Here is a 14,465-nt window from a genome sequence, read left to right as displayed (position 1 = left end):
CGATAATAAAATACCAAGATAATTCCAATGAATAAAGCAATGAAGAAATATACAGAAAATTTTGTCCCAAAGTGGAGATGGTAGTTACTGATGGAAGGAGACCTGAGGTGGAAGGAGGTGACTGGCAGCGTTGTTTCTCAATCTGCATAGTCTTTCCAGGCTTGTCTTTTAAAGTGTTGATAGATGTTTAATATGCTTTCTATGTGTATAATAATTTTAATGATGAATTTCTTTCAGAAAAGGAAGTTTCATTATCTTTGTTCAGGATTCTTTGATAGAATACCACAGACTGAGTGGCTTATAAAAAACGGAAATTTATTTCCCACAGTTCGGAGGCTGGAAGTTCCGGATCAGGCCTGGCGGATTCGGTGTCAAGTGAGGACTCACTTCCTGATTGATTGCTAGTGCCTTGCCTCTGTGTCCTCATGTCAGGGAGGGGACAAGGGACCTCTGGGGTGGGGGGGGTTGCTTTTACAAGGACCCTCATCCCCATTCAGGAGGGCTCTACACTTGTGACCTCATCACCTCTCAACACCATCACACTGGAGGTTATGATTCAACACATGAATTTAGGGTGAGGGGGACGCAGTCCGTAACATTAATTAGTAAATTGGCAACAGTAAAATGCCCTAAATTTAAACATATACTCCTCTTCCATTATCATATTTCAGGCAACATTAGAGGACAAAAATTAAATCTCTTTGCAAGATTAAATCCGGAGGTGAAAAAGTCCAAAAAAATCAAAATGTGAAAAAATGGACAGAAATGAAGGGAGAAATTGACAATTTGAGAATATTAGTTGTAGGCTTCAGACACCCACTTTGAATGCTGGCCAGAACATCTAGACAAAATATCAACAAGGAATGAAGATTCTAAAGCCATTCTTAGCAACCTGACCCCCAGACTGTGGGGCACATCCGCTTCCCACAGCAAAGCACCTACTCCGCCCAGGGGTACCCGGAGCATACGCCGGGCCCTTCGGCGAAAAGACAGAACTACAAACGGTGTCCTCCGACCACAGTGGGATGAAATCAAGGACAAGGAAAAAACAGGAAATTCACCAACGTGGAAATTAGCTTCTAAGTAGCCCCAGCATCAAAGAAGAAATCAGAAGGGAAACCAGAAGTGAGTGCAAATCGTCATGAGAGATGTGGCCCACAGCGGGCGCTCAAGGGCATTGAAGAGGTGGATGGAAAATTCTTGAAGTTCACAGATCTGCTGCGTCCAGAGTTGATGCCGTGAGCTCTCAGTTCCTATGAGGCGTGTAATCATTGCACCATTGAAGCGATGGGACGCTTGGGCAAACACCTGGGCAAATGCTGCTTTTTGCAAAGTGGTACCCACACACTGCTGCCTTCCGCCTTGTCACACTTCGCCATGACCAGGCTGGCTGGAGGGCCTTTCTCTCCCAGTTCACGGATCCAAGACCCCAAATCTCTCCCCACTCCCCCAAGCCCTGTATCCCTGGTGCTCGATGCCCAGCTCTGCCTGTGACATTGGCTGACGGGGGCTCCGAAGCTGTTCTGAGGCATGGCGGCCCTCCACCTGTGGCCCCTAACTGTGGAAGGTTCCTGCTCCTCCACTTTGGATCCAGCTGAGAGTCCCGAGCTGAAGCCTCTATAGGAGTTGCCGTGGGGTCACCAGGAACCCGTCCCTCTGTCTGTCCTCCACCCAACACAGTCCATGCCGTGAGCTGAAGTCCAGGCCAGCTGCTGGCCGGCCCTCCTTCCAAGAGCCCTGGTGGGGTGGCTGAGATGCCCTTCCAGCCGGGCCCGAGTGAACAGTCTCACACATTAAAGGCCCAGACACATGGCATTCACATGTGCGCAAACCCACCATCATCTGTCGCCACCCGCACAGGCCAACACTGCACGTGGCCCCCAGCGAGGATTCTCTTCCCCCGAGGCAACGAGGAGCCAGCTGCCGTGCAGGCTGTGAGCAGTGCCGCCCTGGTGGGGCCCGGCTCAGCGTGCTGCCCCAAACCCCGGGGGGCCCAGGCCCATGCCCTGCCAGGGCCCCACACTGGCATGCCCCCGTACCCAAGGCCTGAGGCATATTTGCAGGCCTCAGAAGCGCATTGCAGCCGAATGTAGAGACCAGGGACTCCTGCAGAGAGGAGGCCAGGCCGGTGTGAACCTGGAGTGACGGGGTGCAGGTCAAGCCAAGGCCGGCAGGAGTCAAGGGGTGGGAGGCAAGTGCTGGGTAGAGAGCTCAGGAAGGCTGATTCCACACTCTCAGATGCATTTGTCAGTGGTGAACCTTTTTCTTTTTATCATAAAGCTCCTTTTAAAAATACATATATTTATTTATGTATTTCCAGCCACAGAACTGGAAAAGGTCAGTTTTCATTCCAATCCCAAAGAAAGGCAATGCCAAAGAATGGTCAAACTATTGCACAATTGCATTCATCTCACACGCTAGTGCAGTAATGCTCAAAATTCTCCAAGCCAGGCTTCAACAGTACAAGAAACATGAACTTCCAGATGTTCAAGCTGGATTTAGAAAAGGCAGAGGAACCAGAGATCTAATTGCCAATATCCATTTGATCATCAAAAAAGCAAGAGAGTCCCAAAAACATATCTGCTTCTGCTTTATTGAGTATGCCAAAGCCTTTGACTGTGTGGATCACAATAAACTGTGGAAAATTCTGAAAGAGATGGGAATACCAGACCACCTGACTTGCCTCTTGAGAAGCCTGTATGCAGGTCAGGAACAACAGTTAGAACTGGACATGGAACAACAGACTGGTTCCAAATAGGGAAAGGAGTACGTCAAGGCTGTTTGTTGTCACCCTGCTTATTTAAGTTATATGCAGAATACATCATGAGAAAAGCTGGGCTGGAAGAAGCACAAGCTGGAATCAAGATTGCCGGGAGAAATATCAGTAACCTCAGATATTGATACCAGATGACACCACCCTTATGGCAGAAAGAAAGGAACTAAAGAGCCTCTTGATGAAAGTGAAAGAGGAGAGTGAAAAAGTCGGCTTAAAACTCACCATTCAGAAAACTAAGATCATGGCATCTGGTCCCATGACTTCGTGACAAATAGATGGGGAAACAGTGGAAACAGTGACAAACTTTATTTTTTTGGGCTCCAAAATCACTGCAGATGGTGATTGCAGCCATGAGATTAAAAGATGCTTTCTCCTTGAAAGAAAAGTTATGACCAACCTAGACAGCATATTAAAAAGCAGAGACATTACTTTGCCAACAAAGGTCCATCTAGCCAAAGCTATGGTTTTTCCAGTAGTCACATATGAATGTGAGAGTGAGTGCCGAAGAATTAATGCTTTTGAACTGTGGTGTTGGAGAAGACTCTTGAGAGTCCCTTAGACTGCAAAGAGATCCACCAGTCCATCCTAAAGGAAATCAGTCCTGAATATTCATTGGAAGGACTGATGCTGAAGCTGAAACTCCAATACTTTGGCCTCCTGATGCAAAGAACTGACTCACCAGAAAAGACCCTGATGCTGGGGAAGATTGTAGGCAGGAGGAGAAGGGGGCGACAGAGGATGAGATAGTTGGATGGCATCACTGACTCAATGGACACGAGTTTGAGTAGGCTCTGGGAGTTGGTGATGGACAGGGAGGCCTGGTGTGCTGCCGTCCATGGGATCGCAAAGAGTCGGACCTGACCGAGCAACTGAACTGAACTGATATTTATTTATTTTGCTGTGCTGGGTCTTCGTTGCCACGCAAGGGCTTTCTCTAGTGGTGGCGAGCGGGGGCCACTCTTCCCTGTGGTGCACACGCTTCTCACTGCAGGGGCTTCTCCTGTTGTGGAGCACAGGCTCTAGGCACACGGACGTCAGAAGCTGTGGCACTCGGGCTTGGTAGCTGCAGTCTGTGGGCCCGGTAGTTAGCTGTGGCACACAGGCTTAGCTGCCCCACGCCATGTGAAATCTTCCCAGACAAGATGAATAATTCTGATTCTTTTCTTTACTAAAAACTAGACTGTGTCCAAAACAAAATGGCCCGTGCCTTCATCATTTCCAGGTATGCTGCAGAGATGCTGTTATTCTTGAGTGAAACCAGGTTCACGCTGTCTATGACAGGTTAAGCACTATTCATAGATATCCATGCTTGCTGTCAACGTACAAAGGAAGTTTAAGATATGTGCTCATAGAAGACAGATACCACATGATATCACTTACAGGTGGAGTCTAAAATACGACACAAGTGAATAGACTCATAGACATAGACAGCAGACTCGCGGTTGCTGGGGGAGGGAAGGGAAGGACTGGGAGGCTGGGATTAGCAGACACAGACTAATGCCTACGGGGTGGATAAGTAACAGGGGCCCAGTGTTTAGCACAGGGAACCATGTTTGCTATCCCGTGATAAACTGTAATGGAAAAGAATATGAAAAAGATTGTGTATGTGTGTACATGTATAGTTGAATGTTTGCCATACAGCAGAAATTACCACAACCTTGTAAATCAACTATACTTCAACAAAAAAAATTTTTAAGGTTTTTTTTTTTCATGGTTAAGCACTGCTGAGACACATTTGAGCCCTGCCCTCTCTAACTGCATGACTTTGGGTCAGCCATTGACCCCCACTGACTCATTTGCCATGTGGACCAAATGCTCCCTGGGTTGAAGGCAAGGCCTGGTCCACGTGGCTCTTGAGGCCTGTACTTTGGTGACACAAGCCCACTGAATGAAGCCGAGTTGTTTCCAACTATTGTCATTAGCCTGAAACATCTGTAGGACTTTGCTAAGTTCACAGGCCAAAAAAAAAATTTTTTTTAACAACAAACAATATTGAAAGAGCAAGTATTAATATGCTGTTAACATTTTACTGATACTATTTTTATGCATTATCATCATCATCATTTTAATCATTTAAAAAGGTTAGACATTTAAGAGTGTGCTTGGCAGTCAGTTCGCGTGCGGGAAGTAGGAAGCCAAATTGCAAAAGCTCCAGACGGCCTTACACAGACACGAGCTGCCAGCATCACCAAGGAGAGGGCCTCTTCCCGAAGCTCAGCTCAAGTATTAAATCTCCAAGCAAACCGGGGTTTGGAAAGCTAGCTAGACTTTTACTCTGTTCAAAGTCACCTAAAATAATTGAGTGCAGGAGTATATCAACACAGCAGTGGAAAATAAAAGCTGCTATTTATTGGGCATTCACTCTCTATCAGACGTTACACTCTATGCTACATAGACTGTTACTCAGATACTTCTCACGGCAGCCCTGTGACCTAAATGTCATTCTCCACATTTGACCAGTGCAGAGACTGGACACAGGAGGAGGGTTAGCGACTTGACAGCCGCTCAGCACACAGCTGATGCTCCAAAGCCTTTGTTGTTCAGTCACTCAGTCATGTCAGACTCTTTGTGATCCCATGGACCATAGCACGCCAGGCCTCCCTGTCCTTCACTGTCTCCCAGTTTGCTCAAACTCATGTCCATCGAGTTGGTGATGCCATCCAACCATCTCGCCCTCTGTCGTCCACTTCTCCTCCTGCCTTCAATCTTTCCCAGCATCAGGGTCTTTACAGTGAATCAGTTCTTCCCATCAGGTGGCCAAAGTATTGGAGTTTCAGCTTCAGCATCAGTCCTTCCAATGAATATTCAGAGTTGAGCAATTTGACAGCCTGTCAGTGCATAGCTGATGCTCCAAAGTCTGGTGTTTTCCTTCAAACATATCACCTTATAATCTACAGTCAGCCCGGGTTCAATTTCTAGCAACGTAATTGAGGCTTTGCCTCAAAGATTTCCATAAAACTTTTTTTGTTTACTCTGGGGGAAAAAAAAAAACCAGTGCTGTGAAACAAGCCACTGTTGTAAAGACAATATTGGAGAGAGCACTCCACTTAAGTACCTCCCGACGGTTAAACATCAGGGCCGCATGTGCTGCCAAAGAATGAAGACATTTTATTTAAAATTACACTGGCGCAAAACCATCAAAGTATCCTTAACATTTTCATTAAATTGAGATACAGATATACTTAGGGTAGTAAATCTCTTGTGATACAAAGAGCTTATTTGAGAGCCAAGCTTCTGGGCAGAGATGAGCCTGGAAGGAAACCCAGAGACAACGACACCTTGTTCAGAGCTCTCCCCATGACACCCGGCCACACGGTCCACTGTCCCCTCAACAAGATCCCAGAGAGGCGGCCTCCAACGATGCCCTCACCCAGGTCTGCAACGGTGTTGGGTGGGTGTCTGCGAGGGATGCAGAGAACCAGCTGTTACTCACAGATCCTAGGAGGAGGGGCGTGCCACCGCGGCGGGGGCCCAGCGCAAGGCAGGAGGTGAGGGGGATCGGGGGCTAGAGCGGCAGTCCCAGCCTTTTTGGCACCAGGCACGGTTGCATGTAAGACAGTTTTTCCACGGATGGGGCGAGGGTGGGCCTGGTTCCGGGATGATTCAAGTGCAGTACATTTACCGTGCATTTTATTTCTATTATTTTTCCATCAGCTCCACGTCAGATCATCGGGCATTAGATCCCAGAGGTCGGAGCTCCCTGGACTAGAGCATTTACCATGGTTTCTGCAGAAAGAGACGGGTGTGGCCGCAGGCACTGGACTGGCAGGTGAGTCTGGGGCAGAGGGGTGGCCGCTCGTTGTTGGGCGTGGCCCCGAGCTGGTTTGCGCAGGTGGACGGTGGCCCAGCCTGGGAGAGCGGGACGCACGAGGGGGTGATGGGGTGCGGGCACCATCGGCGGGTTTGCTTTCATGAAGCGCACTCACTGGTGGCCACTTGGCCGCGTTCTCCAGGAACTGGCTGACCCTGGGGCAGGCAGTTCCTCCGGGGCCATCAGGGCCCCCCACGGCAGAGCACAGGTTACAGAGGACCGACGCTTCCCGCGGACAAGCAGGCCGGGTGCCATCTTGAAAGCGGAGCCTTGGATGAGGCTGCCTCATCTTTTCATTCCCCACGAGTTTATTTTGTAATTGAAGTAGACCTGATTTACAACGCTGTGTTAATTACTGCTGTCCAGGGAAGTGATTCAGTTACACACACACACACACATTCCTTTTTTTACATTTATTTGGCTGCCTTGCTCTTGGTTGCAGCAGTGGGCTCTTTGATCACGCACATGAGCTCCTCTCTAGTCGTGGTCCTTGGGTCCCGGAGCACACGGACTCCGCAGCTGTGGCCCGAGGGCTTCGTTGCTCTGCAGCATGTGGGGTCTTAGATCCCTGACCAGGATTGAACCTGCATCCCTACATTGGAAGGCGGAGTCTTAACCACTGGACCACCAGGGACGTCCCCTCATTCTTTTTTTTTTTTTTTTAATATTCTTTTCCATTAACGGTTTATCACAGGCTATTGAATACAGTTCACTGTGCTGCAGAGTGGGAGCTTGTTGCTTATCCATCCTGTATATCACCTAAACTAACATGCTGATCCCAAACTCCAGTCCTTCCCTCCCCCACCCCCATCTTGAGTGCAAGCTCCCAGGAATATACTTGTCCTTTCGTGTCTGGCTCATTTTACCGAGCATGATGTCCTCAAGGCTCATCCACGTTGTCGCAGGGGTCGGGGTTTCTTTCCTCTTTAAGGCCGATATTCTTCCATGTGGAAGGACTTCACAGAGTTTGTTCATTCATCTGTTGGTGGAAACTTGGATTGTTTCCATGTTCCGGATACTGTGAATAATGCTCTGATTGTTGGTGTACAAGCATGTTTGAGTCCCTATTTTTAATTCCTTTGGGCACACAGCTAGATTCCAAATTGGTAAAGGAGTCATTTATTTATACTTATTTAACTTATATGCAGAGTACATCATGAGAAACACTGGTCTGGAAGAAGCGCAAGCTGGAATCAAGATTGCCGGGGAAAATATCAATAACCTCAGATGTGGAGATGACACCACCGTTATGGCAGAAAGTGAAGAAGAACTAAAGAGCCTCTTGATGAAAGTGAAAGAGCAGAGTGAAAGAGCTGGCTTAAAACTCAACATTCAAAAAACAAAAATCATGGCATCCAGTCCCATCACTTCATGGCAAATAGGTGGGGAAACAGTGGAAACAGTGTCAGACTTTATTTTGGGGGGCTCCAAAATCACTGCAGATGGTGACTGCAGCCATGAAATTAAAAGACGCTTGCTCCTTGGAAGAAAAGCTATGACAAACCTTAACAGCATTTTAAAAAGCAGAGAAATTACTTTACTGACAAAGGTCTAACAAGTCAAAGCTATGGTTTTTCTAATAGTCATGTATGGATGTGAGAGTTGGACTATAAAGAAAGCTGAGTGCCAAAGAATTGATGCTTTTGAACTATGGTGTTGGAGAAGACTTGAGAGTCCCTTGGACTGCAAGGAGATCCAACCAGTCCATCCTAAAGGAAATCAGTCCTGAATATTCATAGGAGGGACTAATGCTGAAGCTGAAACTCCAATACTTTGGTCACCTGATGTGAAGAACTGTCTCATTGGAAAAGACCCTGATGCTGGGAAAGATTGAAGGTGGGAGGAGAAGGGGATGACAGAGGATGAGATGGTTGGATGGCATCACCGACTCGATGGACACGAGTTTGAGTGAACTCCGGGAGCTGGTGATGGACAGGGAGGCCTGGCGTGCTGCGGTCCATGGGGTCACAAAGAGTCAGACACGACTGAGTGACTGAGCTGAACTGACACAGCTAGGTGCTGAAAAAACCTGAAATGTGAAGGCAAACTTCTCCCTTATGGCAAAATCAGAGCAGCAAAAAGAAAACATGAAATCTGGTATGCATGAGAAAGGGGCTTCCTAGGTGGCGCTAATGGTAAAGAAACCACTTGCCAATGCAGGAGATGCGGGTTCAATCCCCGGGTTGGGACGATCCCCTGGAGGAAGGAATGGCACCCACTCCAGCATTCTTGCCTGGAGAATCCCATGGACAGAGGAGCTTCGCAGGCTACAATCCATAGGATTGCACAGAGTCGGACATGGCTGAAGTCACTTAGCACACGCAGCCATGAGAAAGCAAAGTGTGACTCAGATGCTTTTCCACCCAGGACAGTTGCTCAGAGAGTAGTTGCAAGGCTGTGATTCAGCAGAGAAGCACAATGCCAGGCCTCAGAGGCACAGAGGTTTTCCTCTTGAAACTGAAAATGTGACAGATTCATAGTCTATTTAAGAGCATAAGTCCTGAGGTTTTGTAATAAAAATATATATAGAATTGATGTGCAACAGATTTAAAATTAAAAATTTGTGATAACAAGTTAGTCATATCCTGGAATCTGGGTTTCACAGTCACTTCTACACAAAATACAGACTATAATAATAAATGAACACAGAGCCACAAATATTGCACTAGAAAGCAAGCGCCTTAATCCACCTGTGGCTCGTCTTTCAAATTAAATTTGGTAAGTAGGTTTATGATTGTATTTTTCCTGAGGAAATGTGATTACTTAAAAATATTTTATGTTTTTTTTGAGGTGCAAAGACTGACATACAGATATTAAATAGATCAATATTAAATAGAACAGAGATTGATAGCCATGGATCTTGTCCAACCCCCTCATTTTACAGATTAGAAAATTTGAACTCTGAGAAATCAAGAAAATTACCCAAATGGATGCAAATTCCAACTCCCATTCTTTATATTAATATCTTGATGCCTTTGCTTATTATTCTAAAATTATCTCAATCATGTTTCAAAGCGAGCCTTTTTCCTTGCATTTCAGGACTGGGAGGATGTTTAGCAAAACGCCCTGAGGACTAGCTGAGCAGGCTGCCTGGCCAGGGCCCGGGACTGCATCGCCCGGGCCAGGGATCTGCTTCTCTGCAGACACCATGGGTAAGTCCTCTTGATCAAGGGTATCCATCCTGTATCCTGATTTCCTAGATCCCTAGTCTTAGCTACTGACCTGGAAATAGGTGGCAATGTTGTTGTTGTTGAGTCACTCAGTCGTGTCCAACTCTTTGCGACCCCATGGACTGCAGCATGCCAGGCTCCTCTGTGACCCAATACAGTTGACACGGGAAAAGAAGGCAAATGCTTGATTGGTTTTTCCCTTTCTCCACCAGCTCTGAAGATTTCATACTGGTTCCTGGGTACCCTCCTTGTTTTGCCGGCTGTCTCATTAGGAGCTTGGCTGGTCTTTCCCATCCCTTGGAGGGACGCTCTAGGCCCTCCTGAGTGATGGAGGGTCCTCCCTAAGTACATGGACCACCCGCCCATTTATGCTAATGAGGGGGCGGGCCCCAGGAAAGGCCCACACATCCTCAGGGGGCGAGGACCAGTGAGCAGTGGACTGGAGGTCCAGGAGGAGTCCTCCTCTGGGAGCTCAGTCACATGCGGGTGCTGGGAGCTCAGGAGGCCCTGAAGACCAGGACACGCCTGTCCCACCCTCTGCCTCTCCCTTCGGCTGGTTCTGATTTGTATCCTCTGCTACAATGAGACTGGAATCATCAGTGCTTGCAGAGGTTTTTTCTTCTTTTTTTTAAATATATTTTTACTTATTTATTTATTAGGTTACTCTGGGTCCTAGGTGCAGCACGCAGGATCCAGCTCCCTGAACATGGATTGAACTCGGGCCCACTGCACTGGAAGCTCAGAGTCGTGGCTCCTGGACCACCAGGAAATTTCTTTAAGAATAAGAAAAAAACACCATAGGCGGTATGTCTTAGCCTGCTATAATTAGTGTTCTTACTGGTGCTTATATCACCCCATCTTTGGCTGGGGGAGACTGGTAGACTCAGCTCCCGAGCCCGTCGGGCAGGACTCTTGCCATCTTTGATAGCTTCCTTGATGTGGGATGACGAGGTATACCAGGCTCCACATACACGATGCTGGCTCCATTTTTGATGGAACCCATCGTAATGCTTTTCTGGCAGAAACACAGCAGACGACAATGCCATGTGCAAACGAGTCATTGTCATGGGGGAGTTCTCACTCATCTCTCTCATGAAATGTTTCAAACACAAGTACATGGAGTATAGCAAATATACCCTCTGTCCTCGTCACCTAGATTTAGGAATTATTCCCCACGTTTGCTTCACACCTTTTTTTCCCGTTTTTGGCGGGTGGAGGGGGGCGCTGCACCATGCACCATATGGAACTTCCCAGACCAGGAACTGAACCCGCAGCCCCTGCAGTGGAAGCACGGGGTCTTAACCACCAGGCGGCTAGGGAAGCTCACACATTCTTTTTCCTTAAAGAAATAAAACCTCAGCAGTTGTTGGAGCCCTCAGGTTGCCTCCCAGTTACCCTGTCAGCCCCCAACCCCGAGGTGGTTTGCTAAGGAAGCTGTGTGTTCCCCCAGCCATTCAGCCCTACCGCCGGTCCTGTGTGTCCACGTATAGTACGGCTTGGAGTGTTCTTAGATTTAATCTTTATCAAAGTAATAGACATCGTTTTCAAAATCAAGCAGTACTACATGGCTGAAAACAAAAGTAGGTCTCTCCAGTAACAACTCAATAACAAACAAGCAAATAATTCAATTGAAAAATAGACAAAGGAAATGAATAGTCAGTCATTTCTCCAAAGACATACAAGTGGCCTACAGATCCGTGGAAAGGTGCTCAATGTCACTTCATCACCAGGGAAATACAAATCAAAACCACAATGAGATCTGATCTCTTACCTGTTAAACCCGCTATTAGCAAAACAAACAAACCAGAAAAAGATAACCAGTGCGGGTAGGGATGTAGAGAATAGGGAACCCTTGTGCGCTGTCGGCAGGAATGTAAATTGGTGCAGCCACTATGGAAAGCAGTAAGGAGGTTCCTCAGAAAATTAAAAATAGAACTACCAGATGATTCAGCAATTCTACGTCTGGATATTAATAGTTATCCAAAGGTCATGAAATCAGGCCCTCCAGGAGCTGTCTGCACTCCCAAGTTCATTGAGGCATTATTCACGTTCCTTTATTTTTTTGAAAGTAAACACTTATTCTGATTGATTTCTCAATGTATAGTTCAATATAAGGCCAGTTTTCGATGGCAGAGATTTGGTTCCACTCAAACTGTTAGGAGAAACACGCTGACTGAAACCGCCCACCCTGGACAGGTACCATAGTAACCATTTCCATGAGTTGTTTTATGACAGGAGGTCCTGGTAAGGAACACGGAACTAATAAGCCTCCAGCCACCAGAAGAGTTCAGGAAAGGTCAAAAGGAGATGCCACGTGCCCGAACACCTCCCAGAATCCTTCTCTCTGGCTTCCATCTTAGCTGAACAAGGCGTACACCACCAGGAAGGACTCTGAGTCAGAACAATTGGCCAAAGACAACCCGGAAACTAACCCCATCACCATCAAACCGAGACCGCGAGCCATGTGGCAGGGCAGTTCTCCTGGGTTCCCTGACCCTCCTGTTCTCTGCCCGGGCGCCCCTTCCCAATAAAATCTCTGGCTTTGTCAGACATGTGTCTCCTCAGACAATTCATTTCCGAGTGTTAGACAAGAGCCCACTCTTGGGCCGTGGAAAGGGTCCCACTTTCTGCAACAAAATTCCACAATGCTACAGACAGCTACTACTTTTTCCAGGAAGTAGGTGAACAGCTTTTTCATACAGTTCATGAAGATGGTCAGTACCAAAATCAGACTGATTAAATTCTTTGCAGCCAAAGATGGAGAAGCTCTATACAGTCAGCAAAAACAAGACTGGGAGCTGACTGTGGCTCAGATCATGAACTCCTTATTGCACAATTCAGGCTCCAATTGAAGAAAGTAGGGAAAACCACTAGTCCATTCATGTATGACCTAAATCAAATCCCTTATGATTATACAGTAGAGGTGACGAGTAGATTCAAGGGACTACATCTGGTTGACAGAGTGCCTGAAGAACTATGGACGGAGTTTCGTAACACTACAGGAGACGGTGACCAAAACCATCCCCCAGCAAAAGGAATGCAGAAAGGCAAAGTGGTTGTCTGAGGAGGCCTTACCAACAGCTGTGAAAAGAAGAGAAGTGAAAAGCAAAGGAGAAAGGGAAAGATATATCCAACTGTTTGCAGAGTTCTCGAGAAAAGCAAGGAGAGATAAGAAAGCCTTCCTCAGTGATCAGTGCAAGGAAATAGAAGAAAACGAGAGAATGGGAAAGACTAGAGATCTCTTCAAGAAAATTAGAGATATCAAAAAAAAAATTAGAGATATCAAGGGAAAATTTCACGCGAAGATGAGCACAATAAAGGATAGAAATGGTATGGACCTAACAGAAGGAGAAAATATTAAGAAGAGGTGGCAACAATACGCAGAAGAACTGTACAAGAAAGCTCTTCATGACCCAGATAACCGTGATGGTGTGATCACTCACCTAGAGCCAGACCTCCTGGAATGTGAAGTCAAGTGGGTCTTAGGAGGCATCATTACAAACAAAGCTAGTGAAAGTGATCGAATTCCCTTTGACTATTTCAAATCCTAAAAGATGATGCTGTTGAAGTGCTGCACTCAATATGCTGGCAAATTTGGAAAAGTAAGCAGTGGCCACAGGACTGGAAAAGGTCAGTTTTCATTTTAATCCCAAAGAAAGGCAGTGTCAAAGAATGTTCAAACTACCTCACAGTTGCACTCATTGTGATCTACCCAGTCAAAGGCTTTAGCCTAGTCAAAAAAGCAGAAATAAATGATTTTCTGGAATTCCCTTGCTTTTTCTATGATCCAACAGATGTTGGCAATTTGATCTCTGGTTCTTCTGCCTTTTCTAAATCCAGCTTGTACAACTGGAAGTTCTCAGCTCAGGTACTGTTGAAGCCGAGCTTGAAGGACTTGCTAGCATGTGAAATGAGCATAGTCATGCAGTAGTTTGAACATTTCTTTGGCATTGCCCTTTTTTGGGATTGGAATGAAAACTGACCTTTTCCAGTCATGCAAAGATGACAAAAACCCAAATAGAGCTGTAAAGATTTCAAGGGATAATTATAGAAAAGAGAGTGAGTGAATACATTTTAAAAATTTAGCTGTAGATATCATATATATGTGGGCTTCCCTTGTGGCTCAGCTGGTAAAGAATCTGCCTGCAATGTGGGAGCCCTGCGTTCGATCCCTGGGTTGGGAAGATCTTCTGGAGAAGGGAAAGGCTACCCATTCCAGTATTCTGGCCTGGAGAATTCCACGGACTGTGTAGTCTATGAGGTTGCAAAGAGTTGGATGCGCCTGAGTGACTTTCACTTTTATCATATATGTATTTTTACACATATGCATATATGATAGAATGCTTTTCAGCCTCTAAAGAAATAAGGAATTCCCATCATTTTTGACATCACAGATGAAGTCCAAGGACATTATGCATTAAATATGCACAGTTTTTTGGTATATTTCTAAACTTAAAAAAAAAATTAGGTCTCTACCCCCAATCTCCTGGATGGCCACGTTCAAGTTTTTTATTCTGGTTCTTTCTGTATAAGGAGCATATGCAGCAAACTCTGGATTCAGTCTTCACCACGATGACGTCATGACGTCATAATGACGTGACCTGATAGAAGAGGATTTAAGCTCTCTAATACCCCTCCCCACCAGCTTCCCCAGACAGATGCGTCACAGGTTCATATTACATTGATGTTTAGTGTTTTCATCATTATG

This window comes from Cervus elaphus, chromosome 18, assembly GCF_910594005.1.
Source record: "Cervus elaphus chromosome 18, mCerEla1.1, whole genome shotgun sequence".
NCBI lineage: Eukaryota > Metazoa > Chordata > Mammalia > Artiodactyla > Cervidae > Cervus > Cervus elaphus.
The sequence above is the reverse complement of the archived record's forward strand: the minus strand, read 5'-3'. Positions refer to the sequence as shown.